The sequence below is a fragment of the Geotrypetes seraphini genome, chromosome 11 (genome assembly GCF_902459505.1).
Source record: "Geotrypetes seraphini chromosome 11, aGeoSer1.1, whole genome shotgun sequence".
Classification (NCBI taxonomy): Eukaryota; Metazoa; Chordata; class Amphibia; order Gymnophiona; family Dermophiidae; genus Geotrypetes; species Geotrypetes seraphini.
Window position 1 is genome coordinate 23,096,710 of NC_047094.1, and position 26,256 is coordinate 23,122,965.

Sequence of the window (26,256 nt, forward strand, 5' to 3'; positions counted from 1 at the left end):
AAATGCTTCTTTAGTCTTCATATGCTGAGGAAAGTGAGATCGTATTTTCATCATTCTCACTTCATCGTCCTTGTTCAATCCACCATCCTCTCTAGACTGGATTATTGCAACTCCATCTATTTAAGCCTAACTAAAAAAAAACTCCATAGACTTCAGCTAATCCAGAACGCCGCGGCCAAGCTTATTTTCGCAAAAGGCAAGTTCGACCACGTCTCCCCACTCCTGTCCAAACTTCACTGGCTCCCAGTTCACTCCAGAGTCCTTTTTAAATGTGACTGTTTAGCCTTCAAGATCCTACATGGCATTCTCCCTCCCGTTATCCCACTCTTCTGGAATTCCTTTAACCCTAATTCCACTAGATCCTCCCAAAAACTGAAACTATCATTCCCCTCTACAAAAGGTATATCCCGCGTAGGAAAACTAGGAACATCCCTCCCCTTTAGAACCACAGAACTCTGGAATAACCTCACATCCCCGCTCAGAGTTTCAAGTTCCCTCCAATCCTTCTGCAAACACCTGAAAACTTGGCTCTTTTCAAAAATCTAACACCTCCCGCTCTTTGGTACCCTGTCCCTCTTTATCTTCCTAGCTCCTTTCCTATAACCCTTCATTGTAGCTCCTTTTCAACCTAACCCTGTAAACCGTGCTGAGCTCTACGCTTGTGGAGATGGCGCGGTATACAAACCTAAGGTTTAGTTTAGTTTTAGTTTAGTTTAAAGATCTCAATCTGTATACTTTGGAGGAAAGTAGGAAGAGGGGAGATACGATAGAGACGTTTAAATACCTACATGATGTAAATGCGCATGAGTCGAGTCTCTTTCATTTGAAAGGAAGCTCTGCAATGAGAGGGCATAGGTTGAAGTTAAGAGGTGATAGTCTTCGGAGTAATCTAAGTAAATACTTTTTTTACAGAAAGGGTGGTAGATGCGTGGAACAGTCTCCCGGAAGAGGTGCTGGAAACAGAGACTGTGTCTGAATTCAAGAGGGCCTGAGAAAGGCATGTGGGATCTCTCAGAGAGAGAAAGAGATAATGGTTACTGCGGATGAGCAACTCTATGACCTCACAATGCAGGTGTAGAGAGCCATAGCCTATAGGAAGAAGAGATGCAAATGTTAAGAGCCTTAGCCAATAGGGAGAGGAGGAGATAGTGGTTGCTGTGGATGGGCCATTTAGCCTTTATCTGCCATCATGTTATTATATTTCTCTATATATATATCCACCAAAAGATATTCCTATAGTAGACCCAAACACCAAAGACTTCTGTAAGATAAGTTTCCAGATCAATATGGAGAAAAGACCTCAGAGGGGCATAATAAAAAAAAACATCTAAGTCTCCTTTTGGACTAAGTCCTTAAACATTCAAAGCAGAAGCAGGGAAAGTGTCCATAACCAAAACAAACGTCCTTGTTTTGATTATGGCCTGCCTCTACTAAACGCCCAGATCACCACTACGTCTAAAAGTACACCCACACGACGTCTACACTTTTTGGCCATAATGAACCAAAAAAATGCCTAAGCCCCAAACGTCCAACAGAAGGGCTTTTAGGCGAAGGAGGAGCCAGTCCTTCGCCTAAAAACTGGATTCTGTAACCGGTGTCTGTCAAAAACAACACCGATTACAGAACCCTCCCCCCAAAAAAAAACGATCCAGGCAGGAGGGTGCCCAAGCCCTCCTGCCATGTCGAACCGCAACTCCCCCCCCCCCCCACGACAACATTGGGGCAAGAGGGAGCTCAAGCCCTCTTGCCCCGTCCAACACGCGACCCCCCGACAACATCGGGGCAAGAGGGAGCTCAAGCCCTCTTGCCCCGTCCAACATGCGACCCCCTCGACAACATCGGGTCAAGAGGGAGCTCAAGCCCTCTTGCCCCATCCAACATGCGACCCCCCCCCGACAACATCGGGGCAAGAGGGAGCCCAAGCCCTCTTGCCCCGCCGATTAACATCGGGCCAGGAGAGAGCCCAAGCTCTCCTGACCCCATCGACCACCCCCCCATGACTGGATTGGGCCAGGAGGGAGCCCAAGCCCAAGCCTAAGCCTAAGGCTCCCGGGCCTATTCTGATTGGCCCAGGCACCTTAGGCCCCACCTGTGGGCAGGACTTTGGGATGGCTGGGCTAATCCGGGCCCATTCTAGCTTCGGCTGCCTGCCAGATGGGTGGATTTGGCACCCGTCCGTCCGTCCAACTTTAAAAGGTATGAGGAAGGGGGGTGCTTGGTTGGGAGGGTCATGGGGTCGGCCAGGGGGGTCGCGGGTCAGCGAGGGGGGGTGATCGGGTGTTCTGGGGGGCAGTCGTTGGGGGGAGGGGGATTGCATTGAGGGCAGGAGGGCCTGGGATCCCTCCTGCCCGTAATGTAGTGGGGGTAGGGGGTCGCCAGGGCCAGGAGGGTTTGGGCTCCCTCCTGGCCCAATCCAGTTGCGGGTGGGTGGTCGCTGGGGCCAGGAGGGCTTGGGTTCCCTCCTGGCCCAATCCAGTCACGGGGGGGAGAGGGGGTGGTCGCTGGGGCCAGGAGAGCTTGGGCTCTCTCCTGGCCCGATGTTAATCGGCGGGGCAAGAGGGCTTGGGTTACCTCTTGCCCCGATGTTGTGTGTGTGTGTGTGGGGGGGGGGGTGATGGATCACGGCAGGAGAGATGCCTCATCTTCCCTACCACGATGCCATCACTCCTCTACCGGAACTGCCGCAACCCGCAGCAGGAGAGATAGGGCATCTCTCCTGCCGCGGGTCGCGGCAATTCGGGTAGAGAAGTGATGGCATCGTGGTAGGGGAGATGAAGCATCTCTCCTGCCGCGATGCTTTCGGTGGAGGGGTAGGCAGGTTGCGTTTTCGGCACTTAGACGTATTTTGACTTGGTCTAAGTCAAAAACGTATAAGTGCTGACTAGGTTTTGGTTATACCTGTTGTACGCCTAGGTGTAGGTTGGCCCCCTCCCACCCACCGCCCGCCCTTTCCCCTCCTCTAAAAGCCTCTTTTCTCTCTGTGCGCCTAGAGGCAGGGGAAAGACCTAAGTTGGTTTTAGATACGCCTAAAAACCAGCTTTGGTTATGGGTACTTGGACGATCAGGCGTTTTGATCATCCAAGTAGCCATTTAGGACACTTTTTAGACGTTTTTTTTTTTTTTTTTTTTTTGATTATGAACCCCTCAGTGTTTCCCAGTAATACACCTGGGAAACTTCTATGACAAGTATACAGTTGCCATAGAGAAACACATCCTTGGTCTCAGCAAAACTCCATTTAAAGTTAAAGTTAAATAAATAACAGTTCAAAAAAGCTTTTTGTTTCAAAATTTCTTGTATAGATAAGAAACCAGCACTTATCTTATTGATAACTTTATGTCCTCTGGTGTTGGAAAAATCTTCATGGTTGAAAGTATGCTCCCGGGACTGGTTTATTTCACAGCTCATGGGACACAAGCTTAGAATTCCCAACAGGCCCTGTTTCGCAATAACACTGCATCAGGGGAATTTCTTAAAAGCCAAAAAGCAATAGTAAGCTATCATTTACATTGAAATGTAAATGTAACCATGCCCATTTTAATAACTGTGTAACACCACCACAGAGCTCTGTCTATTTCAGTATAGAGGCCATGGCTTTGTAACACCTCACAACTCCTTATGGTAACATCTCTACAGAAACTCATGCATCATAACACCTTTACAGAAGTTCATGTAGACCACTCTGAATTGACTTCCCTGTCATTAGTAGTGGTATAGAAGCTCTCAATAATCATAATCATAATCCATTTTTGACAAGTCCTGTGTTTTGGCAAACAGGAATCACACCCCTGATGCAGGCAGCAGCTGAAACGTGGCTGCATCAGGCTTGTCTTCATGCCTGATGAGATTGAGGGATGGTAGTATCAGGGGCAATGTTAGGAAATTCTACTTTACGGAGAGGGTGGTGGATGCCTGGAATGCACTCCCGAGAAAGATGGTGGAGAGTAAAACGGTGACTGAGTTCAAAGAAGCGTGGGATGAACACAGAAGATTTAGAATCAGAAAATAATATTAAATATTGAACTAAGGCCAGTTTACTGGGCAGACTTGTACGGTCTGTGTCTGTATATGGCCGTTTGGTGGAGGATGGGCAGGGGAGGGCTTCAATGGCTGGGAGGGTGTAGATGGGCTGGAGTAAGTCTTAACAGAGATTTTGGCAGTTGGAACCCAAGAAATAGCTAAGAAGAAAAAATTAAAAAATTTAAATTGAATCAGGTTGGGCAGACTGGATGGACCATTCGGGTCTTTATCTGCCGTCATCTACTATGTTACTATGTTACAATAAAAGTTTCTGTGCCATACTGGTGCTCCGTCACCATCATTTTCCTGTCATTTTATGAAAAGACAAATTATTCTTATTTAAAAAAGCTCTGAAATATTGCACTTCCTTGGAAATCGTGATTATATAATTCACCTATGAAGATGAATACTTTGACTCAACTGAGGGGATTTCAATCAGGATGCATACAATGAGTGGGTGGTTGTGAGCATTGATGTGGTAGTGGTGGGGTGATGTGGATACCAGAAGTGGTCTGACCTGCAAAAACTAAGCTTTTCATTTAAACAACTAAATATCTTGTAGATGGCGACACCATTTCCATTGTTACTGGCTCGGGCTATTGTAAAGGCAAAATCCATATCCCTAACCAGTGGCATAGTAAGGGGGGGGGAAGGGTGCGGACCATCCTGGGCGCCAGGTTGGTGGGGGCGCTGGCACCTCTCCGCCCCGCCACATCATGGCACACTCACGCCATCCCTCCCCCCACCTTGGACCTTTGTATTATCTTCACTTGCGCATGTTGCTCATGCCAGCCTGGTTCTCCTCCAAATCACTTCCGGGTCACAGGGCCAGGAAGTGACATCAGAGGGAAATTGAAATCACGCTGGCGAAGATTTAGAGGTACGGGGAGGGGAAGGAGCGTGCAAGTGTGGAATGAGGATGGGAAGGAGTGTGGGGGAAAGGGGGGGGGGAGGGTGGCGCCACTATCACCAACCTAATTTCCTCTAGGTCCTCAGGTCAAGGGTGTCTATGTTCTGTCCTCAAGGGTTGGAAATCAGTTTGATGTTCAGAGTGACTACAACTAATGAATATGCATGAGGTTTCCACACCTTTGAGGAGCATATGTAAATTTTTTTCCTATGCAAACTCATTTTGAAAACCAGGCCAGAGTTAGACAGCCCTGCTTTAGAAACAGAGAATTCCTAGACACTAAACAAAGGGATGAGAGAAATTATTTCGTGAAATAGGCAGTGATCCAATGACCCATTCTTTCAACACGGAGGCTTTTAGCATCACTGGCAACACAGGTTAATTTCTTTGTTAGGTGCTCAGCCAAATGTGCAGTTAAGACTAGAGAGAGCTAATGCCTTCCACTCTTTTGTTCTCAACATGATTTCTTCTAGACCTGCAATTAGGGGTGGATGTTCTCTTCACAGGTGGAATACTGTGCTAACCAAGGGCAAAGTCAGCCTATTTGTCAAATTTCATAGTCTGCTGTACCAGACAGTAAAAGTGTAGGTTCAAATATACTTGAGAAGCAGGAAGCATAGGGAATGCAGCTTTGCAAAAGGATATAATGTTGAAAAATGTAACAGATAATTTAAAAAAATAAATCTTTACAAAGGATCACTTAGAGTAGAAATGGAAGAAATAACTAGGAACTGACATGGTTATATATATATAAAGCTTTAATCAAATGTTTTTAGACTAATGCAGTTTAATTCAATGAAGGCAGACCTAGTAATTTAATGCTCACTGGTGAATGCTGTTAGCTTAGTTCAATATATTACTTGTAACTTTTGTTTTTTTTCAATTAAGCTGAATTTTCACACTAAAATTATTCATTCCCATCCCATTGAAGATCAAGCATATAGTATACAGAAATACTGTTAATACATTATGGAAGTAATAAGCTACCAAATAATCTATTATTAATGTCAGAATAGTTTCAAGTTTCAAGTTTCAAGTTTAACCTTTATTTGATGAATCGCTTATAACAATATCTAAGCGATGTACAGTTTAAAAAACCATCAGAGTGTGGTAATACATTTAGTTTACAAAAATCACTTAAAGGACAGACATACATTTAGTTGACAAAGATCGCTTAAAAGACAGACAGAGGAGGACGAACAGGAAGGGTGGGAAGGAAGGGAAGAAGTTACAATTTTGTTATCTGTTAGAGTTTGACATCAAAGGGTAAACCACATTGGGTAGTATTGGGTTAAGATGAAAAAGAATGAATATGGTAACCTAAAAGGACTTTGTTTCATAAGTCAAATGCGTCTTGGAATAAATATGTTTTTAAAATTTTCTTAAACGCAACGAGGTCTGTTTCGTTTTTGATAAAATACTTGTTGAATACTACAGTATAATCTTCTTTTTAGATTTGGGACATGGCAGTTTCTTCCTGTTACTTTAGGCTTGCAGCTCAATCGAAATGACTGAGATAGACATGTGGGATCTCTTAGAGCAGGGGTGTCCAACCTGCGGCCCAGTGAAGTATTTTGTGCGGCCCCGGTCAAGGACGATGTAGTGTTTTCCTCTGCTGCCCCCTGGTGTTTACCATCTTGCCGGCTCCCTCCTCTGTCTTGCTGCCGAGTTTGCACGTTTGTGCAGCCCCAGAAACATTTTTTTTCGACCAATGCGGCCCAGTGAAGCCAAAAGGTTGGACACCCCTGTCTTAGAGAAAGGAAGAGATAATGGTTACTGTGGAAGGGTAGACTGGATGGTCCATTTGGCCTTTATCTGCCATAATGTTACTATGTTTCTAGATACTTATTCTTAAAAAAAGAAAATTCCTAACTTTAAAAATATACTAAATAAATATATAAGTAAATAATTAATAGTGCTCAGTGAAAGCCAATACAAACTCCAAGAGCACGGGACTCTGCCAGTTCAGGCTTATATACATCATAGCACTCCTCCCTTCCTACCTCTAAAACAGCTCAAGATCAAAAAACAAAAGCTTTAAGTAAACATCAAAAAGAGAGAGAGGGTACTTATCTCTGCTGGAGTTATGAAAGTTGTAAAGAGTCCCGGGCTTCAGTTGCTACTAATCCTTAAAGTGCTAGGTGCTCCAAATCCAAAAAGTGCTTCGTGCCTCAAAACCAAAAAAGTGTTATAAAAAAATCCAAGTCCAGTTTCCAAAACACATAAACAATCCAAATCCAATTTCTAAAAGTTCATCTGAAATCTCCTGCTTACTCCTCAGGGCTTCCTGGACACAGTATGTGTAATCCGATAGTCACTTAACACAATAGGTGTTTCCCTTCCAGCTTTCTCAAGAGGAAGAACTGCTCAGCACTTCTAGGAAAAGCATCATCATAAAAATAATCAATAATCTTTCTCATTTCAAAGGTAATCTAAATAGTTCTATAAATTTTTCAAACCTCATTTCTTAATCATAATGAAAGAGCTTCAAATTGGAAGAGGATCCCATTCAGGACTTCGTAGCGGCATGACCGTCGGCAAACTCTCTCAGTTCAACTCAGTGAACTCCCATACTGCTCCTATTAAATCACGTGTCATTCATGCCTGATTGTTGTATATTTAAAATTGTCAATAAAGATGATTGAACTAAAAAAAAAAATCACGTGTCATCAGTTTTTTAAACTGATAGGGCAAAGCTAACTTCCCAGTGGCCACTCCACCGCTTTGTCGAGTCCCTTGGGGGCCAGATGTGTCCCAAAGAAAAATGAATCGCTGTTCACAATTAATCAGCCGTCGGGAAATGCTACCACCATGAGTAGTCTGCCGTTGTTTAAGGTCAGTATTCTTCAACCACCGGTCCACGGACCAGTGCCGGTCCACAGAAATTTCCTGCCGGTCCACAGGGCCAGCACGTGCATCAGGCCCAAAACAGTGTTCTTCAACCGCAGGACCACGGTGCGATCGATGCGGCGTTATCTTCGAGCCAGCTCCCTCTTCCTAACTGATTCATTGCACAAAGCCACGGGCAGTGGCTCCTACGGGCATCCTGCGCCTGAACCGGAAGCCTTCTCTCCAACGTTGTAATGTCAGAGGGAAGACTTCCAGATGAGGCACAGGATGTGCAAGGTGCAATTAGTACTATTATGGGGGCAGGGTCTGGGGTGAAGATTGGGTAGAGATGAGCGGGGTCTGGCCCACGACTTAGCCCAGTGTTCTTCAACCGCCTGTCCACTGACCAATGCTGGTCCACAAAATAATTATTTTATTTCTGCCGGTCCATAGGTGTAAAAAGGTTGAAAAACACTGGTTTAAGTATAACAATAAATCTGCTTCCCGATGCTGCTGCATGTACCAATGCTCAACCAATGGGGCTTCCTCTTTTCTGTTGTGAAGACAACTAAGATGTTCAGCTATCCTTAACTTGATGACTGGTCGGGTTTGCCCTGGCCGCCGACAGAAGCACGCGTAAAGTTTAAATTCGCCTGCCTCTGCTTCAAAGTACTATATGGACTAGCCCCCAAATACATAACGGACCTTTTCTCCTTTTCCGCCAACAGACGCAAGAGAAGCACACATTCAAACTTCGTTTCCCCTCCAGTTAAAGGTTGCAAACTGAAAAAAAACACCATGAACACCTTCTCTCGCACCAAGCAACCATATGGGGTGAAGACCTAGATCAATTGCTTTCACCCACTACTTATGAGGAATTTACGAAGCGCCTAAAAACATGCCTGTTCCTGAAATACCTAGACAACTGATCCGCTCTTCTCTCTCTCCTCAATAAAGGTCCTCCCAATCTCTCATCCATTCCCTCTCCCCTCATAAGTCCGCATAGAACTTCACGGTTCAACGATATATATAAACTGTTATTATCATACTAGTGTTTAAGCCCGTTAGATTAACGGGTGCTAGATGTCTCCTGCTTTTGAACCTGGGCAGGGGCAGAGGCAGAGCCGGGGCGGGAGGGAGTGACGGTGGGAGAGCAATTTCAAAGCTTCAGCAGCGGCGGCTCCTTGACCAATCCGCGCTTACAACGTCCCCACACTTATGGTCTGGCTGGCTCCCCCACCAAAGCCCTTCGCAGCGGCAGCCCCTCCCGCATCCGTCCCCGTGTCCCAAGCCTCTCCGAAGGCCGGCTCCCACGAAAATGGTACCCCTCTGTCCAAAGCCGCGGCGGAAGCCTCCCTCAAGACACATTTCAAATCTGACATATTGTAATCACAAAACAGAAAATAAAATTATTTTTCTTACCTTTTGTTGTCTGGTCATTATTCATATCATGTAGGGGTCCCAGGCTATGGTTGGCTTTTGATAACTCGCTTGCCAGGGCCCCTTCTTTCTTCTTCCCTCCCTCCATCCCTGCAGCTGAAGACAGGCACCTCTCCCCAGTGGTCTGAGACAGGAGGGAGCAGTTAGGAGAGGGTCTAAGGCTAAAGAGGGGCTCAACAGCGCCCAACCACCTTTCCTTCCCTCCCTCCATCAGGTGCAGTGAATCCACCAATGTTAAAAGGAGCCGCGTCGAAATCGGAGGCCTGCCACTGCTGTAGCACGTTCCCCTCTGCCTTGGTCCCGCCCCTTCTCTGACATATGGGACCGCGGCAGAGGGAATGTGTTACGGTGGCGGCAGGGCTCCAATTTCAAAGCAACTCCTTTTAACATAGGCGGAGGTGAACTGTACCTGATGGAGGAAGGGAAGTAACGGTGGGCCAAATTTTGGCAACGGCAGGAATTGTTTTGCGGGCCAAGCACCGTGAAACTTTGTTTCTTTAGGCAGCCCCGGTTGTTTACTTGGATTCAATGTGAGCCGGGTGAGGAAGGCAGCCGCAGCCTCGCGGCTAGGTAGGGGGACAACAATGGCGCTTATGCTCAAGCCCCCGCCGCAGCTCCTCTCTCGATCCTGGTGCGGTTCGAGAGGGGAGTCGTGGCGGCGGCTTGAACATAAGCGCGATTGTTGTCCCCCTACCTAGCTGCAAGGCTGCGGCGGGGTTTCCATGGCAACCCGATCGCGGATCTCAGTGTAGGGCCGGGTCTGGCGGCGCCGTGTAGTGCGGAAGCGGGAGGCGGGACCTCAGCACAGCGCCGCCGGCCCCCAGGAGCTCGAGGCCGGCGGCGGACATGCCTGGTGTGGCATGGTGCAGGAGGAACAGTGATCGGTGGAGAGCAGGTGATGACAGTGATAGGTGGCGCGAGGTGGAGAGTAGGTGATGACGTAAAACGTGCGCATGCGCACTCGTGTTTTCGGGACTTTTTAGTGCGCATGCGCGGCCTAGCATTTTATTATATTAGATTGTAATTTTTGCTGTATTTTTTTGAAATGCGCGACCTTTTCCTAACAGGTCCTCTCGGAAATTTCTTAGCAAACTGTATATCTTATATTCTCGCTCAGCAAACTGTATATTTATATTTTTGCTTTCTTAAACTTTCTGCACTCTGTATTTCCTCTGATCATCTGCATATTGTAACTCCCTTGATTGTAAACCGCCTAGAAGTCGCAAGATTGTGGCGGTATAGAAGAATAAAGTTATTATTATCATTTTTATTATTATTATATACATCAAACCACATGGGCATATGATAGCATATACCACTTGCATTGACGTACAGTCAGTATGGCCATACAACTCATAATATTGATTGCTATGAGGTATCTGTACTCTAGTAGTTACTAAGACATGTTGGCAATAAACACATTTCCCACATTGGTAATGGCCACAGTTCAAATCTGCTAAGCGATTCTAAGGTCTTGAATATTTTATTAGTTCCCCCAAGTTTTGACCTCGTTTGTAAGCAAAGCGAGGCAAATCAGTGAACTCGGGATGGTAGCTCAAAATGCCCCGATGTTTTTGGATTACGGAACACAATTGCAAAGTCTCCTTAAAATATGGAAGCACACAGGTTAGGGCACTTTGTTTCCTAGTACTGGAATTTTGATTTAACCACTCCTTATGTACATTGGAAGCGCGCTTATATGCTGTTTTTAGACTTTTAACAGGATATCCTCTGCCCTTAAATCTATCAATCATAACATGTGCTTGATTTCTAAACTCTAAATTAGAGGAACATAATCTTTTTATTCTTAACGTTTGACCAATAGGGATACTTTGTTTCAAATTTTTCGGATGATGGTTCTTATAATGCAGTAAAGCGGGGCTGCCCAAGTCCGGTCCTCGAGATCTACTGGCAGGCCAGGTTTTCAGGATATCTACAATGAATATGCATGAGAGAGATTTGCCTGCACTGCCTTCTTGGTATTCAAATCTCTCTCATGCATGTTCATTGTGGATATCCTGAAAACCCGGCCTGCCAGTAGATCTCGAGGACCGGACTTGGGCAGCCCTGCAGTAAAGTATTACGGTCAGTGGGCGGGAGGTGGGCCGACCTACACCTAGGCATACAACAGATATAACCAAAACATTAACAGGTTGCCTAGTCGGCACTTAGACCTTTTTGACTTAGACGAAGTCAAAACAGGTCTAAGTGCTGAAAAAGGGGCCGCTGAGCTGATGGCCGCTGGCGCGATCAGTTCAGCGGCCCGGCAACCTACCCACCGCAGCATCGCGGCAGGAGAGATGCCTCATCTCCCCTACCGCAATGCCATCACTCCTCTACCCGAACTGCCGCAACCCGCGGCAGGAGAGATGCCCTATCTCTACTGCCACGGGTCGCGGCAGCTCGGGTAGAGGAGTGATGGCATCGCGGTAGGGGAGATGAGGCATCTCTCCTGCTGCGATGCATCACCCCCCCACACACACACACAACATCGGGGCAAGAGGGAGCTCAAGCCTTCTTGCCCCACCGACTCTCCGACTCCCCGACGATATCGGGGCAAGAGAGAGCCCAAGCCCTCTTGCCCCATCGTGGGGGTGTACTTTTAGATGTAGTGGTGATTGGGCGTTTAGGCAGAGGAAGGCCATAATCAAAAGAAGGAGTTTGTTTTGGTTATGGACACTTTCCCTGCTTCTGCGTTGAACGTTTAAGGACTTAGGCCAAACAGGGACTTAGATGCTTTTTTTGATTATGCCCCTCCACGTGTAGCTTTATCTCAAATATCGCTATATCCAATTAAAACCTTTCTGCCCAGTGTCAGGATGTTACATTCACAGCCTCACAACTGGATTTAGTCATTAGCCAACGCGCCTTAACAGTGGTACAGAATGTTCTCCAAATCAAATTAAAATTTCCTATACTGCAGCCTCAAATAATATTCACTTCTCTAGGTTAAAAAGTTAAACATATCCCATGGATTGGCAAATTGACCTTTCACATATTTGTACAGTGTAATTAAATGACCTCTTACACAGTGCAAACATGTCTAGCTGTTCTAATCTTTTCTCATTAAATATCATATGCCTTTTGGGCTTTGTTTTTTTCTCTTTTTTTCCCTGTAATTGTTCCTGGTTTACAATTTCCAATTATTTTTTTAACATAAGTGACCATGACTGGACTCTGTGAGGCTTGTATTCAAAAGGTTTACGCAGATAAAATCCATTTTTAGCCACCTAAATCTGGCTGGTGAAAATATGACCTCTTCAACCATGTAACTTTTTACAAAGACATCTAGGCAAAAGGTTCCTAATGACTTGGAACCATCTGGTAGCCCTTCGATTTCCCAATCCTAACCACAGAAAATCTCATTCAAGTAGCAAGCCACATTGCAGTGTGTCTATTGCTTCAAAACAAGATGAAGGAACTACAAAGCTATAAGGTTAATGCATTCCATTGTTAGAAATAAAGGATCACCTTAATGTTTGCCAGAAGTATCATAATTATTTAACAAAGGATTTGCTCGTCAACCTGGCCTTAAAGCTTAGCTGTTACAGTAAACTACACTGTGCTATGCTTTGTATTTGCATTATTATGAAAGGCAATTAAACTTTAAAGAACAGCGATGGATATTTTCCTTAAATAGAGTGGTACCAGCAGGAAATAGAGTGGATGACACTGATCGAAACAGTGATTGGATGGAGACTATGACGTAGAGGCTAAGGGAGATTCAAATTGCAGTAAATAGACAACGACACCATCTTTGATTATAGAGTTTGCATTGGGATGGCACGGAATAAAATATATAAGGTAAATTGAATGTAATATTTATCTGTTCTAAGTCTAATATGCTATAAGTAAAATGAAATTCTTCATTTATAGGGGGCTTTCTTGAAGAACCTGCAAGGCGAAACATGTTGAAAAAGTTCGTCCCTCATCCGATGTTGGCATTTTCAGCAGCATAAGCTAAGTAGCTACGTTTATAACTAAAACTCACATATGAAATTGCAAATATATAAGAATTAAAGTTCACAGAAAGATTTTTTCAAAAGAAATGAGAGTTTCAAAAATTAAAAAAAAAACACCAACAAACAGATTAGATCAAGGTTCATTAAAAATTTGTTATACAGCTTAATCTGAAATTCAAAGCGGTGTTCAAGAGATGACGATTATAGTGCGTTGATTCTTATGAAGCAGAAAAATATGGCTCATGAGAAGCACTTCTGAAGATCTGTTTAAATGGACATTTAGAGCTATTGTTGGTACTGTATGTTGGAGGGTTTGTAATACTATATCAGTACCATCTATGCTTTGTATTTGGTCGTTCAAAATTAAAACCAACAACCTTGTCTTCCGTAGATCTTCCATAGATCTCATCCTCGAGATGTTATTTAAAAAAAAAACCCCATAAACACTCAAGTGAAATTTGAAAACAAATCAATGCCCTATGTTCTTCATTATCATTATCTTCATTATTCTCATAGTTACAAATACATATAGTTACAAGTTCAAGTACATCATTGTTGGCTCATCGTTAGGTCGCAGGAGTATATGAGAATATCCAACAGTAATGCTGGCAACGGGCAGAAAATGCTTACCACCACTGGCTGAATATCAGGGAAGAGAGGGTCCCTATACAGAAAAAGGTTTGCATCAAAGCAGAGCTTAAATGACCTCAGCTTTTGGAACAGGGCATAGAGGGATAAATCCTACATGAAGCAGCAGGTGCAACCCTGGTTGCCTCATTGGGCAAACTGCATAGACATAAGAACATAAGAAAAGCCTTACTGGGTCAGACCAACGGTCCATCAAGCCCAATAGCTCGTTCTCACGATGGCCAATCCAGGTCCCTAGTACTTGGCCAAAACCCAAGGAGTAGCAATATTCCATGCTACCAAACCAGGGCAAGTAGAGGCTTCCCCCATGTCTTTCTCAATAACAGACTATGGACTTTTCCTCCAGGAACTTGTCCAAACCTTTCTTAACACCAGCTACACTATCCGCTCTTACCACAACTTCTGGCAATTCATTCCAGAGCTTCACTATTCTCTGGGTGAAAAAAATTTCCTCCAATTGGTTTTAAAAGTATTTCCCTAGTCTTTGTAATTTTTGACAAAATGAAAAATTGATCCACTTGTACCCGTTCTACTCCACTCAGGATTTTGTAGACGTCAATCCTATCTCCCCCTCAGCCGTCTCTTTTCCAAGCTGAAGAGCCCTAACCGTTTTAGTCTTTCCTCATACGAGAGGAGTTCCATCCCCTTTATCATCTTGGTCGCTCTTCTTTAAACCTTTTCTAGCGCCGCTACATTTTTCATGAGATAAGAAGACCAGAATTGAATGCAATACTCCAGATGGAGCGATAAAAGGGCATTATAGCATTCTTAGTCTTGTTAACCATCCCTTTTTTAATAATTCCTTGCATACGCTGTCATTTTCTACAGTACTATATTAAGTGGTATTAAACATCGTTGTTTGTGGTGATTTGTCATTTTGTTGTCAAACTTGAGATTTAATAAAGCTGTTTTGAAACAAAGAAAAATAGTCAAATTTCTTGTTTCACAATCATTGGTCAAAACCACAAAAGAATTTCCATGGCGATAGAATGAAGTGCCCAAATTGTAGAAATGTGACTTCACAGTACATGCCAGGAACACGTGCTGAGTAGCTTAGTGGTTACAATACCAGGCCAAGAACAAGGGGAGCCTGATTCAGCCCCCTCTTTGCTCCTTGTAATTTTAGGTAAGCCCTCAGGTACAAATTTAGGGCTCCCTTTACAAAGCCACGGTAGAGGTCTTTATCACGGGCCGGTGAGGCAAATGCTCATAGGATTTCTAAACTAAACTAAACCAAACCTTAGGTTTGTATACCGTGCCATCTCCACAAGCATAGAGCTCGGCACGGTTTACAGGGTTAGGTTGAAAAGGAGCTACAATAAAGGGTTATAGGAAAGGAGCTGGGAAGATAAAGAGGGACAGGGTACCAAAGAGCGGGAGGTGTTAGATTTTTGAAAAGAGCCAAGTTTTCAGGTGTTTGCGGAAGGATTGGAGGGAGCTTGAAATTCTGAGCGGGGATATGAGGTTGTTCCAGAGTTCTGTGGTTCTAAAGGGAAGGGATGTTCCTAGTTTTCCTACGCGGGATATACCTTTGAGCATCAGAGCGTTTAGCCCAGCAGCCCATGGTAGAAACCTCTGCTGCAACTTTATAAAAGCCAGGATTAGATTATAAGCCCTTGAGAGACAATGAAATACAGTGGTAACATAAGTAATGCCTCTGCTGGGTCAGACCTGAAGTCCATCGTGCCCAGCAGTCCGCTCACGTGGCGGCCCATCAGGTCCAGGACCTGTGCAGTAATCCTCTATCTATCCAGCAGGAAATTGTCCAATCCTTTCTTGGTACCTTGGTTTGCAAGCATAATTCGTTCCAGAAGCATGCTTGTAATCCAAAGCACTCATATATCAAAGCGAATTTCCCCATAGGAAATAATGGAAACTCGGATGATTCGTTCTACATCCCCAAAACTGTATTGGAACATATGGTACTGTTTGTGCTTGTATTGCAAGATTTCACTCGTTTCGAAGTCACTACACTGCTGGTGAATTGGACGAGATGCTTCTATTACGTTCGGCTGTGTTCAGCTTGAGATGCGCGCATGTTGTGCACGCTTGAACTGCGGGTGCATGCATTATGTTCAGCCGCGACCAGTGATGCGACACGCAGATATTGTGCGTATTTGACGTGATTCACGCATATGCGCTCGTACTGCAAGACAACGCTCGTTTTTCCAGTTAAAATTTAAGAAAATGTTTTGCTCGTCTCGCAAAACACTCGAACGCCACGTCGCTCGCTATCCAAGGTCTGACGGTACCTGAATGTAACTCACCATGAGCTACATTGACCGAAACAGTGTGAATCAAATCTAAATAAATAACAATGTGCTACAGAGCACTGAAGGATAGAATTTATATACCTACTAGTCTTTAAGCCCGTTACATTAACAGGTGCTAGAATAGATGCGTCTGTCTGTCTGTGTTTCTTTATCTCTCTCTCCTTGGCCGCTGTCTGTATCGTTCTGTCTCCCCCTCCCCTCCGAGCAAAGCTGTCTGTCCCCAGCACACCTCCCCTCAAAGCAGCCCCCTTTCCCTATCTCTCCATGGCCCCTTCTATCTCCCCCCCCCAGCACACCCCTCCCCCCAAAGCAGCCCCCTTTCCCTCTCCCTGTCTCTCCATGGCCCCTTCTGTCTTCCCCCCCAGAGCAAAGCTGTTTGCCTCAAGCACACTCCTCCCCCCAAAGCAGCCCCCTTTTCCTCTCCCGCTGACTCTTTCTCTGGTCCCCCTTTCTCTGTCTGTCTTTCTGGCCCTCTCCCTGCCCCTGTCTTTCTTTCTTTCTGTCTCCCTCCCTCCCGCTGTCTGTCTGTCTGTCATTTTTCCCCATTTCCCTGTGCAGCAGCATTTCCATCCCACTTCCCTATGCAGCAGAAACAGCATTTCCCTCCTATCTCCCCCCCTTTCCTGTGCAGAAACAGTAGCAGCATTTTCCCCCATCCCCCTTTCCCTTCTCTTACCTTCTCTTCCCTGCTCCGTTCGGCCCCTCCCCCTTCTTTTACTGCCGTTGTCCTGCTCCATCCGGCCTGCTCCTTACCCTCCCACCGCCGACAAACCTCGGGGCTCCAGCCGCGTAGGCAGCACTTTAAACACGCTGCTCTTCGGCCTTCTACTGCCGATTTCCTCTGCCGCGTCTGTCTCCGATGATGTCATCAGAGACGACGGCAGAGGAAATCGGCAGTAGAAGGGCGAAGCAGCGTGTTTATAATGCTGCCTACGCCGCTGGAGCCGGGAGGTTTGTGGAGGGCCGCTGGAGCCAGGTTTGGAGAGCACAGTAGTGCGCCTTCAGCCCCCGCATGCGCCCTGAGGTTTAAGAATGTTGCCACAGAAGCACACCTCAGGGCGCCAGCGCTCACAAATTTTTAAGAGCGCATGCGCCTCTAGCTTTTTATTATATTAGATAAATATACCAAAGATAAAAACATGAGGAGAGCGTAATTGAACTTGCTGGTAAATTGCATTTTGAATAAGTGTTTTCTTAAAAAAAAAAAAAAAACCAATAAAATAAAAAAATAAAAAATCCTAGTGTGCGAGCCACTTTTGAAAGGCAGTGAAATGTGTGTGTGTGTGTGGGGGGGGGGGTCCCTAAGGTTTTTAGCAGATGCTGGATGGTGCTTCATTGGTTTGCCTTGTCATTAGTACTGTAGATGCCGCAGTGAAAATAACAATGAGGCCTTAATGAAAATAAATACCTTCTGATTAATACCATTTACACTTCTTTGTACTCCTAAGCACAGACAGTAGCAAATCACGGGGAGAACAATGCCGCAGGTAAGAATCCTTTTAGAATTTAGCTAAATGTAAGGTATAATTGAGTCTTAAGAGACTGCCACCCTATCTGCTTTCACCGGTTTATAAGACGGGCAGCTTTTGCAAGAGCCTAACGCAAGCGCTTTTAGAAAATGTATTCCCTAACCGATAAGTTATGTATTCAGCTGCGTGAATGAATGAAGTAGCTGTGGAATTCATACTGCGATGATTGTACAAAGTAATGACATACCATTAGCTGTCTGCGAAAATAATCTCAGATCATTAGAAATTGTCTTCTTTGTTTTACTGGTAAGTAAGTTCTGTGAAGAGGCTCCCGACTGATCCTTGGTGTCAGCAAACAGGACATCTATGATTGCATTCCTTTTTCTTTTTTTTTTTTTTTTTAATGTTGGTTACTTAAGAAGAAAAATCCTGCTTATGGTCCTGGAGGACTGGAGAACCCCTTTTCCAGACTAAAGTATTCTGCGATGAGACTGAACATGGTAGCAGAGATAGCAGAGCAGAGATAAAAGGTACGGAATTTATTTGCAATAGTGCATAGAAAAATCTTTTAATGGAAGTGGTGGGAGACAGAACCAGTATAAGTCCCAATTGTAAACTTAAACCAATGCATGGGAGAAAAACAGAGATCGTTGGCAGTGGCATAGCTGGGACTCGGTGGGTCCTGGGTAGGAGAACCGAGATGCCACCCCCACACACACTGGATGCATGCCTCCCTGAGGTTCAGCACTCTTTCTGGATCTGGCACCTCCCCCCCTGCACCCCCTGGGCCCTCCACAGCTACAGACTCAGAGACACGCTAAAGGCTGTCTCTCAGGCTGGCAGAACTTTTCCTCTGCCACGTCCTGCCCACAGGAAGTTACATCCACAATGGGATGTGACAGAGCTGTTACCGTCGCCGCCAGTGCTAAAAACCATGCTTCGCTTTTGTAAAAGTGTGTGTGTGTGTATGGTGGAGGGGGGAGGGGGTAAGTTTTTCTTTGCAAAACAATTCATCTTGCTTGATATTTGCCATCCCAGAATATATTTAGTGACTTCCACAAGGATAAAAAAAACCTCAGCATCCTTCTTTCAATCCCCATATTAGTTAGGCTATATTAATACAACAATGCATTAACAGAAACACAATAGGGCAAGACAAATGACCCCAAAATTAACCCCCTCCTCTACAAAGCCATGCTAGCGTTTTTAGTACCGGCTACCGCGGTAACAGCTCTGACGGTCATAGACTTCCTATGAGCGTCTGAGCTGTTACCACCGTGGCCGGCGCTAAAAACGCTAGTGTGGCTTTATAAAGGAGGGGGGTATATGAACGCAGAAATAAATATACCGCGTAATTAGAACAACATCCAAAGCAACTGCTCCAATCATATCAGGCACAGTTATTTGCATATATTAGCATAGGCACAGTTCAGGAATCAGAATATCAAGCCGCTTGGTCACATACTTTGGGGAAATGCATTTTTCACTCAGATATTTAATAGAAACTTATTTTTAGGCCTGCAATGTTTCACACATCAACTTGAAGGACAGAGAGAGTCTTCAAACATTTCAACTTCCCCCCATCACCCTTTACGTGGTAGAGGTTCAAAATGTGGTGGTCAGATTGATTTTGGGGGGCTGAAGAAATATGACCACATGACACCTTCTTATTGGAAATTGCATTGGCTGCCGATGAAAGCGCGGACGAAGTTTAAATTTGGTTGTTTTTGTCTCAAGGTTTTAGTTGCCCCCCTCTTTTCAAAGGTGCGCTATGCTTTTTAGCGCGTGGTAAATATTAGCACACGCTAATCACATGCTAAACGCTAACACGTGCATGTTATCCTATGGAAGCATTAGCGGTTAGTGCACGCGTTGATTTAGCGCACCTTTGCTAAAGAGGGCACTGGTCTTACTCCTAAATACTTAATCGATCTCTTTCCCTTTGCGACTAATAAACACAGGAGAAGTTCGCATTTGAATTTTGTCATCCCGCCTGTTAAGGGTCACAAACTTAAAAAATATCAGCAACACCTTTTGTCATACCAGGCGACATATTTGATCGTGTCTTCTAATTCCTTTGCGGGATTTAGGGGGCATTTAAAGACATACCTGTTCGCTCAATATCAGGGTAATTAGTTCAAATGCATACGGAGATGGTAAACTTAACAATCCGTCTAGGCCTTTATAGCTTTAGTTTTACTTACTTGGTTATTTTAATTTTCTTTTCTTTCAATTGTATACCTTATCTTTTGGAAACCGCATAGAACCTCGCGGCCTCGTGGCCCTACGGCATATAAGTTCTAAATTCTCCGACGCTACTCCGAAGCTCATAGAATTCCTACGAGTGTCGGAGCATTTAGCGCTCCAGGCTGAGGTAGAAACCGCTACCGTGGTTTGGTAAAAAAAAAAAAAAAAATGGGGTGGAGGCAAGTAAGGTCTAGGAAACTTTGAATAATCCAAAGTTTCCCTAAGCAGCGCTGGCTTAAATGACTTGAACTGCCACAAAAGCCAAATCCGTTTATTCCGCATTGCTGCACGCAGACTGTGATTGTCAAAGTAAGATCTAATCTTTGTTATTTGTTATTAGTTCATGAATGTCCATGGTTGACACTTTAAAGCAGGGGTAGGGAACTCCGGTCCTCGAGAGCCGTATTCCAGTCGTGTTTTCAGGATTTCCCCAATGAATATGCATGAAATCTGTTTGCATATTCATTGGGGAAATCCTGAAAACCTGACTGGAGTACGGCTCTCGAGGACCGGAGTTCCCTACCCCTGCTTTAAAAGCTTCTTCCAGCCAGGAGACAATAATCTGAAAGGCAACAAACAAATGTCATAAATATAAGCTGATGATCTTTTTAATGGAATAAGCTAGCGAATCTCTTGTAAATCTTCGACTGCGGACGTGGAAAATACTCGTGAAAACACTCCCTCCCTCCGCATGACTTCTAGGGCTCCTTTTACTAAGCCGCGTAGGGCTTTAACGCGAGGAATAGCGCGCAGTAAATTGCCACGCGTGCTAGACCTTAATGCCAGCATTGAGCTGGCGTTAGTTCTAGCTGCGTAGGGTGGGTTTAACGCACGCTAAAATGCTGCGTGGGCTAAAAACGCTAAAGCAGCTTAGTAAAAGGAGCCTCTAGTTATAATACAGATACAAGATCCTTTATCCAAGATCCTTGGGACCAGGAATTTTTTTTTTTTTTGGAGGGGAGGCGGGGGTGGGGGGGGGGGTTGGAATCTTTCAGTTTTCAGAATGATAATGCTAAGTCAGCCCTCTGACCTTTTCTGCTTCTCATTGCCACCCTGAGTAGGATCTGCAGCTCATCTTTGCCACTTTCCAGCCCTCCGACCTCAATTGCGCAGAGGTCAGGAGAAAAGCACGTACCCGCGTTGGTTTCAGCGTGTATCGCGTCAGGGAAGTTGACTACTTCCGGTGCACATCAAATTTCAGTTTGTGGAGCTTTTCAGCTTTCAGAATTTCGGATAAAGGATCTTGTACCTGTATTAAACATTCGTCATCTCAATCCTAACAAGAAAGATTTTGGCTAGAAGCATTATTGCCTCCTAGTCATATTGATATGCCCGCTGGAATACATACGTTTTTAGCTCCTTCTTAAATAAATCTAGTAATTACCCGAGCTTGTCCGCCAAGCCCCTTCCCTTCCCTTATTTAAAATCAGACTGAAAACTCACCTTTTTGATACAGCCTTCAATCCATAACCCTATTCCCCACTGCCCACCAACCTAGCTAGCAGATTAACCATTCCCCTTAACTGTATTCATGACAACCTCTTTATCTGTCTTGTCTGTTTAGATTGTAAGCTCTTTTGAGCAGGGACTGTCTTCTTTGTGACTCTGTACAGCGCTGCGTACGACTGGTAGTAGTAGTAGTAATAGTGTGAAGAGTTTCAGTCTTTGGGAAGCAGAGCTGAGATTGTGATATCATAATGCTTCATTCCACCAATAAGAGCCAACCTCCTCAGTGCTGTCACAATGGCTTGATTGTCCTGTACTCCCCTCTGCCCACCAATCCAGCCAGCTGATTAACCATTCCCCTTAACTGTATCCATGACATCCTGTTTGTCTGTCTTGTCTGTTTAGATTGTAAGCTCTTTTGAGCAGGGACTGTCTTCTTTGTGACTCTGTACAGCGTTGCGTGCATCTGATAGCACTATAGAAATAATTCATAGTAGTAGTAGTGACTATTGTTCTCAGTTTAGCATAGCGAGAGAGAGATATCTATATAGATATAAATTTAGGAGTCTATGCATATGTTAACGATGCATAATAATCATTAAAAAAATTACGACTAAAGCGAGCCAACCATTAGTTATATGGAAAAACAACAGAACATGGAGCTGGTGACCCGATTTTGTCAGGTACGGCCAATCATTTGTCTGCCGCATTTCATCACCAGCATCCACGTTTGGTGGTACTGTAGCTGGACCTCAGTGGATGTATGCCACACATTTCTGGTTTCTGCCGCTTCTAATTCCGATTGCCACTGTTGCTCCGAGCACAGACCCATGAAGAATGGATCTCCTTTCTCATTAAAACACTCAGATTGTCACAAGAAAGGAACAGATCATTTTACATCGGTTCGCGTTTCCTTCATAGTGCAACCATGAGCTATCTCTGAATTTTTTTTTATGGCGGAACTGTTCTTATAAATTTACATTGTCATTCCTGTGACAATGAGTGGAATGAGAGCTCAGAATTAGTCCACTTGTATGACAACCCTGAAAGTTCAGGAAAATAGACAGCAGTATAAAATTAATGCATTATTAAGATGGAGACTGTGTAAAGAACAGAAAAAAAAGAATATAATAAGCTCCATTCTTTGGGTTGTCTAATGTTCTGCACGGTTTTAAGGATCTTTTCCAGAAAAGCCCCGCCACTAATGAAAAAAGTGCACGCGCCGAAAGTTAAGCCCCGCCACCTTTTGCCAGCGCACGCAACCTTAACCAGTGAGGTTCTCAGCACAACACCCCCCACAACGTGGCGCGATGTGTATAAAGTAAAGTGAGGGGGGTTCACCCCCCACGTCCCCCCATCGGAGCACCCAAAAAAGATTATAAAAAAGAGGATATGAAACTTAACATTATAAAAAATAGGATAAACTGTCAACCATTTTTTTAAGGGCTCCGACGGGGTGGGGGGGCGTGGGGGGGAACCCCCCCCCACTTTACTTTATACAGATCGCGCCTCTTTTTTATAATCTTTTTTGGGTGGCGGGGTTAACTTTTTGGCGGGGCTTATCTGGAAAAGATCCGGTTTTTCTTGGGTTGTGTCATTCTGTGCATAAAATAAAGACTCTGCATTAAATACAGCAGCACGCCCTTATGGTATGACACTGTGGCATGTTTCCACTTTTTACATATGCAAACCGAGGGGGTGGCATATGTTGTTTCTTTGTTGTTAATGGTTGGGTGACGTATATAGGGGTGTAGCGAGGGTAAAAGGCACCCAGGGCGGTGCCCCTTCCCGCCCTCATCTCCACCCCTCCAGCTCCTTCACCGATCGCCCCTGTCACACGTGCGCCCCCTTCCCCCATACCTCTAGTCGTTCACTGCCGCGAGCAACAAGAAGTTCAACGTGCTCCTCTCGACCCCCGTCTCCTCTCCCGCTGATGTCGCTATCCAGGCGTGGCACCTAGAAGTAACGACAGCAGGAGACATGATGATAATAATAATCATAAACTTTATTCTTGGATACCGCCATACCATTTAGAGCTCCTTTTACAAAGCTGAGTCAGCGTTTTTAGCGCACGCAGCATTATAGCGCGTGCTAAACCCACGCTACGCGGCTAGAGCTAACACCAGCTCCATGCTGGCGTTAGCGTCCAGCGTGCACGGCAATTTAGTGCGCGCTATTCCGCGCGTTAATGCCCTAACGCGGCTTAGTAAAAGCCCTTAGTTCTAGGCCACAGGTGTCAAAGTCGGTCCTCGAGGGCCAGAATCCAGTCGGGTTTTCAGGATTTCCCCAATGAATCTGCATGAGATCTATTTGCATGCACTGCTTTCAATGCATATTCATTGGGGAAATCCAGAAAACCCGACTGGATTCCGGCCCTCGAGGAGGGACTTTGACACCCCTGTTCTAGGCGGTTCACATTCAAGAGAGACTGAACGGTTCAGTGACAATACATTCTTAGAGAATACAGAGTATAATTGACGTTTAATTTACGAATTTTTCAAAAAGATACGTTTCCATAGATTTTCGAAAGGTGTAATAAGACCGAGTCTGGGAAATTATTATACTTAGCCAATTGTTCAATTTGCCTGCCCCAAATGCAGACGGTTTTATCAAGAAATGTTTGATAACAGCAACGTTTTAGTGTAGGACAGGCAAATAAATTGGTTCTTTGAACAGACTTTTTTTTATCCCATATAGTTCAAACCGTGAAGATAGGTAAGCTGGAGCCAAGCCGGACAACGTTTTGAAGCAAATACAAGCAAATTTAAATAGCACCCTGGCTTCGAAAGGCAACCGGTGGAGCTGCTGATACTATGGGCTAATGTGACCTTAGTTTTTCAGCCCATAAATCAGACGAACTTCCGTATTTGGAATTATTGTTAACCTTTTCAGGGTTTTTTTTTGTTAGCGCCCAGATATATTATATTGCAATAATCAAATATAGATAGGATAGAAGACTGCACCAACAGCCTAAAAGATGTTGTGTCAAAATATTTTTGGATAGTTCTTAGTTTCCATAAGGCAGCCAAACATTTTTTTATTCACTTGATCTGTGTGGATCTCTAGAGTTAGATAACGATCTAATGTAACTCCTACGATTTTTATGGAGGTGGCAATCGGGTAGTCATGACCTTTGATGAAATATATCACATTGTCTTTGTTTTCCCTATTGTGTTTTTCCTTTGTTTTGCTTTTCTTTAATCAAATGTATTTCATAACCCTATCTTACCCTATGTAATATAAATATGTATTAGCAATTTACCCAATGTAATTATTTATAGTCTGTACTGTTTGTTTCTTATTGACTATTTTTTAAAATGTTCATCGCTTAGAATTTGATTAAGCGATTAATCAAGAAAAATAATAAACTTGAAACTTGATTTTATCAGATGTGATCATGAGGAGCACGTTAAAGATATTGCTCGCGGCAGTGAACAACTGGAGGTAGGGGAAGGGGAAAGCCCGCCATTCTGCGGAGGCGGATCTGCCGGCCAGTGGGAGTAAGCATACCTCTGGCTGTCCTGCGTGAAATAGGTACAGAGGAGGGGTCCGGTGGGCTTGGGGGTGTTGGGGTGGGGGCATGTTTTCAGGGGGGATTCCGGCAGGAGGGACTGGGCATCTCTCCTGCCTGTGATCTTCAGGGAGGGGGGGTGTCTGCCAGGAGGGACTGGGCATCCCTCCTGCCGATGATCTTCGGGAGTGGTGGCAGGGGGAATTGGGCACTCCTCCTGCTGTGAACATTCGGGGGGGGGGGGGGGAGGGGAGCTTCGAGGGTTCCAGCAGGAGGGAGTGGGCATCTCTCCTGCCTGTGATCTTCAGGGAGGGGGGGTGTCTGTCAGGAGGGACTGGGCATCCCTCCTGCCGATGATCTTCGGGAGTGGTGGCAGGGGAATTGGGCACTCCTCCTGCTGTGAACATTCGGGGGGGGAGGGGAGCTTCGAGGGTTCCAGCAGGAGGGAGTGGGCATCTCTCCTGCCTGTGATCTTCAGGGAGGGGGGGTGTCTGTCAGGAGGGACTGGGCATCCCTCCTGCCGATGATCTTCGGGAGTGGTGGCAGGGGGAATTGGGCACTCCTCCTGCTGTGAACATTCGGGGGGGGGGGGAGGGGAGCTTCGAGGGTTCCAGCAGGAGGGAGTGGGCATCTCTCCTGCCTGTGATCTTCAGGGAGGGGGGGTGTCTGCCAGGAGGGACTGGGCATCCCTCCTGCCGATGATCTTCGGGAGTGGTGGCAGGGGGAATTGGGCACTCCTCCTGCTGTGAACATTCGGGGGGGGGGAGGAGGGGAGCTTCGAGGGTTCCAGCAGGAGGGAGTGGGCATCCCTCCGGTTGGCCAGCTTCATGGGAGGGACGGGTTCCGTGCCGTGGCTGCAGCTGCCAAATTCCCATTCTGCAATTGACTTAGTGGCCGGGTCTATTTGAAATGCAGACCAGTATTTTGCTGGCCTACCTTTCAGGCGCTTATCCCAGCCCAAGGGAGATGCGTAAGGCCGCCTAATCTCGCTTAAGGCCACTTCTGGGCAAATACACATCCACGCCTAGCCTTGGGAGAGCTTAGGCAGCCCTACACATCTCCCTAGGCTCGTGAAAATGCCTACAATGTAGGCTGCCTGCCTCGGGGTATCTATTTTTTAAAATGTGCGTCCCGATTAGCTGGGTAGATAGCGGTAGGACACCTACTGCTGCCTAGAATTGGGACACCGTTTATAGTATTTGCCCCTAAGAGTCAGTTTGGTAATGTTCTGAGACTACAGTGCTAAAGGTTTAAGCTTCTGATATCCTCTGGGAGAGTCAGGACAGGCACCATTTTAGATTCAGTGCCCAACCTTTGCAGCAGCCAAGGAGGATTGCTGTCTCTCAAGCCCACTGCTCCACTAGCGATGTTACTTGGATAAGCCCTTGAAGGGGGGGGGGGGCAGAGGGTAAGGGGCAAGTAGGGCTTTGGGGGGGCATAGTTTTCTATTGGGTTCGGGGCATTGCTTCAGGTGTGAGGTTTTAGGAAAGTCAATAAAAGTAA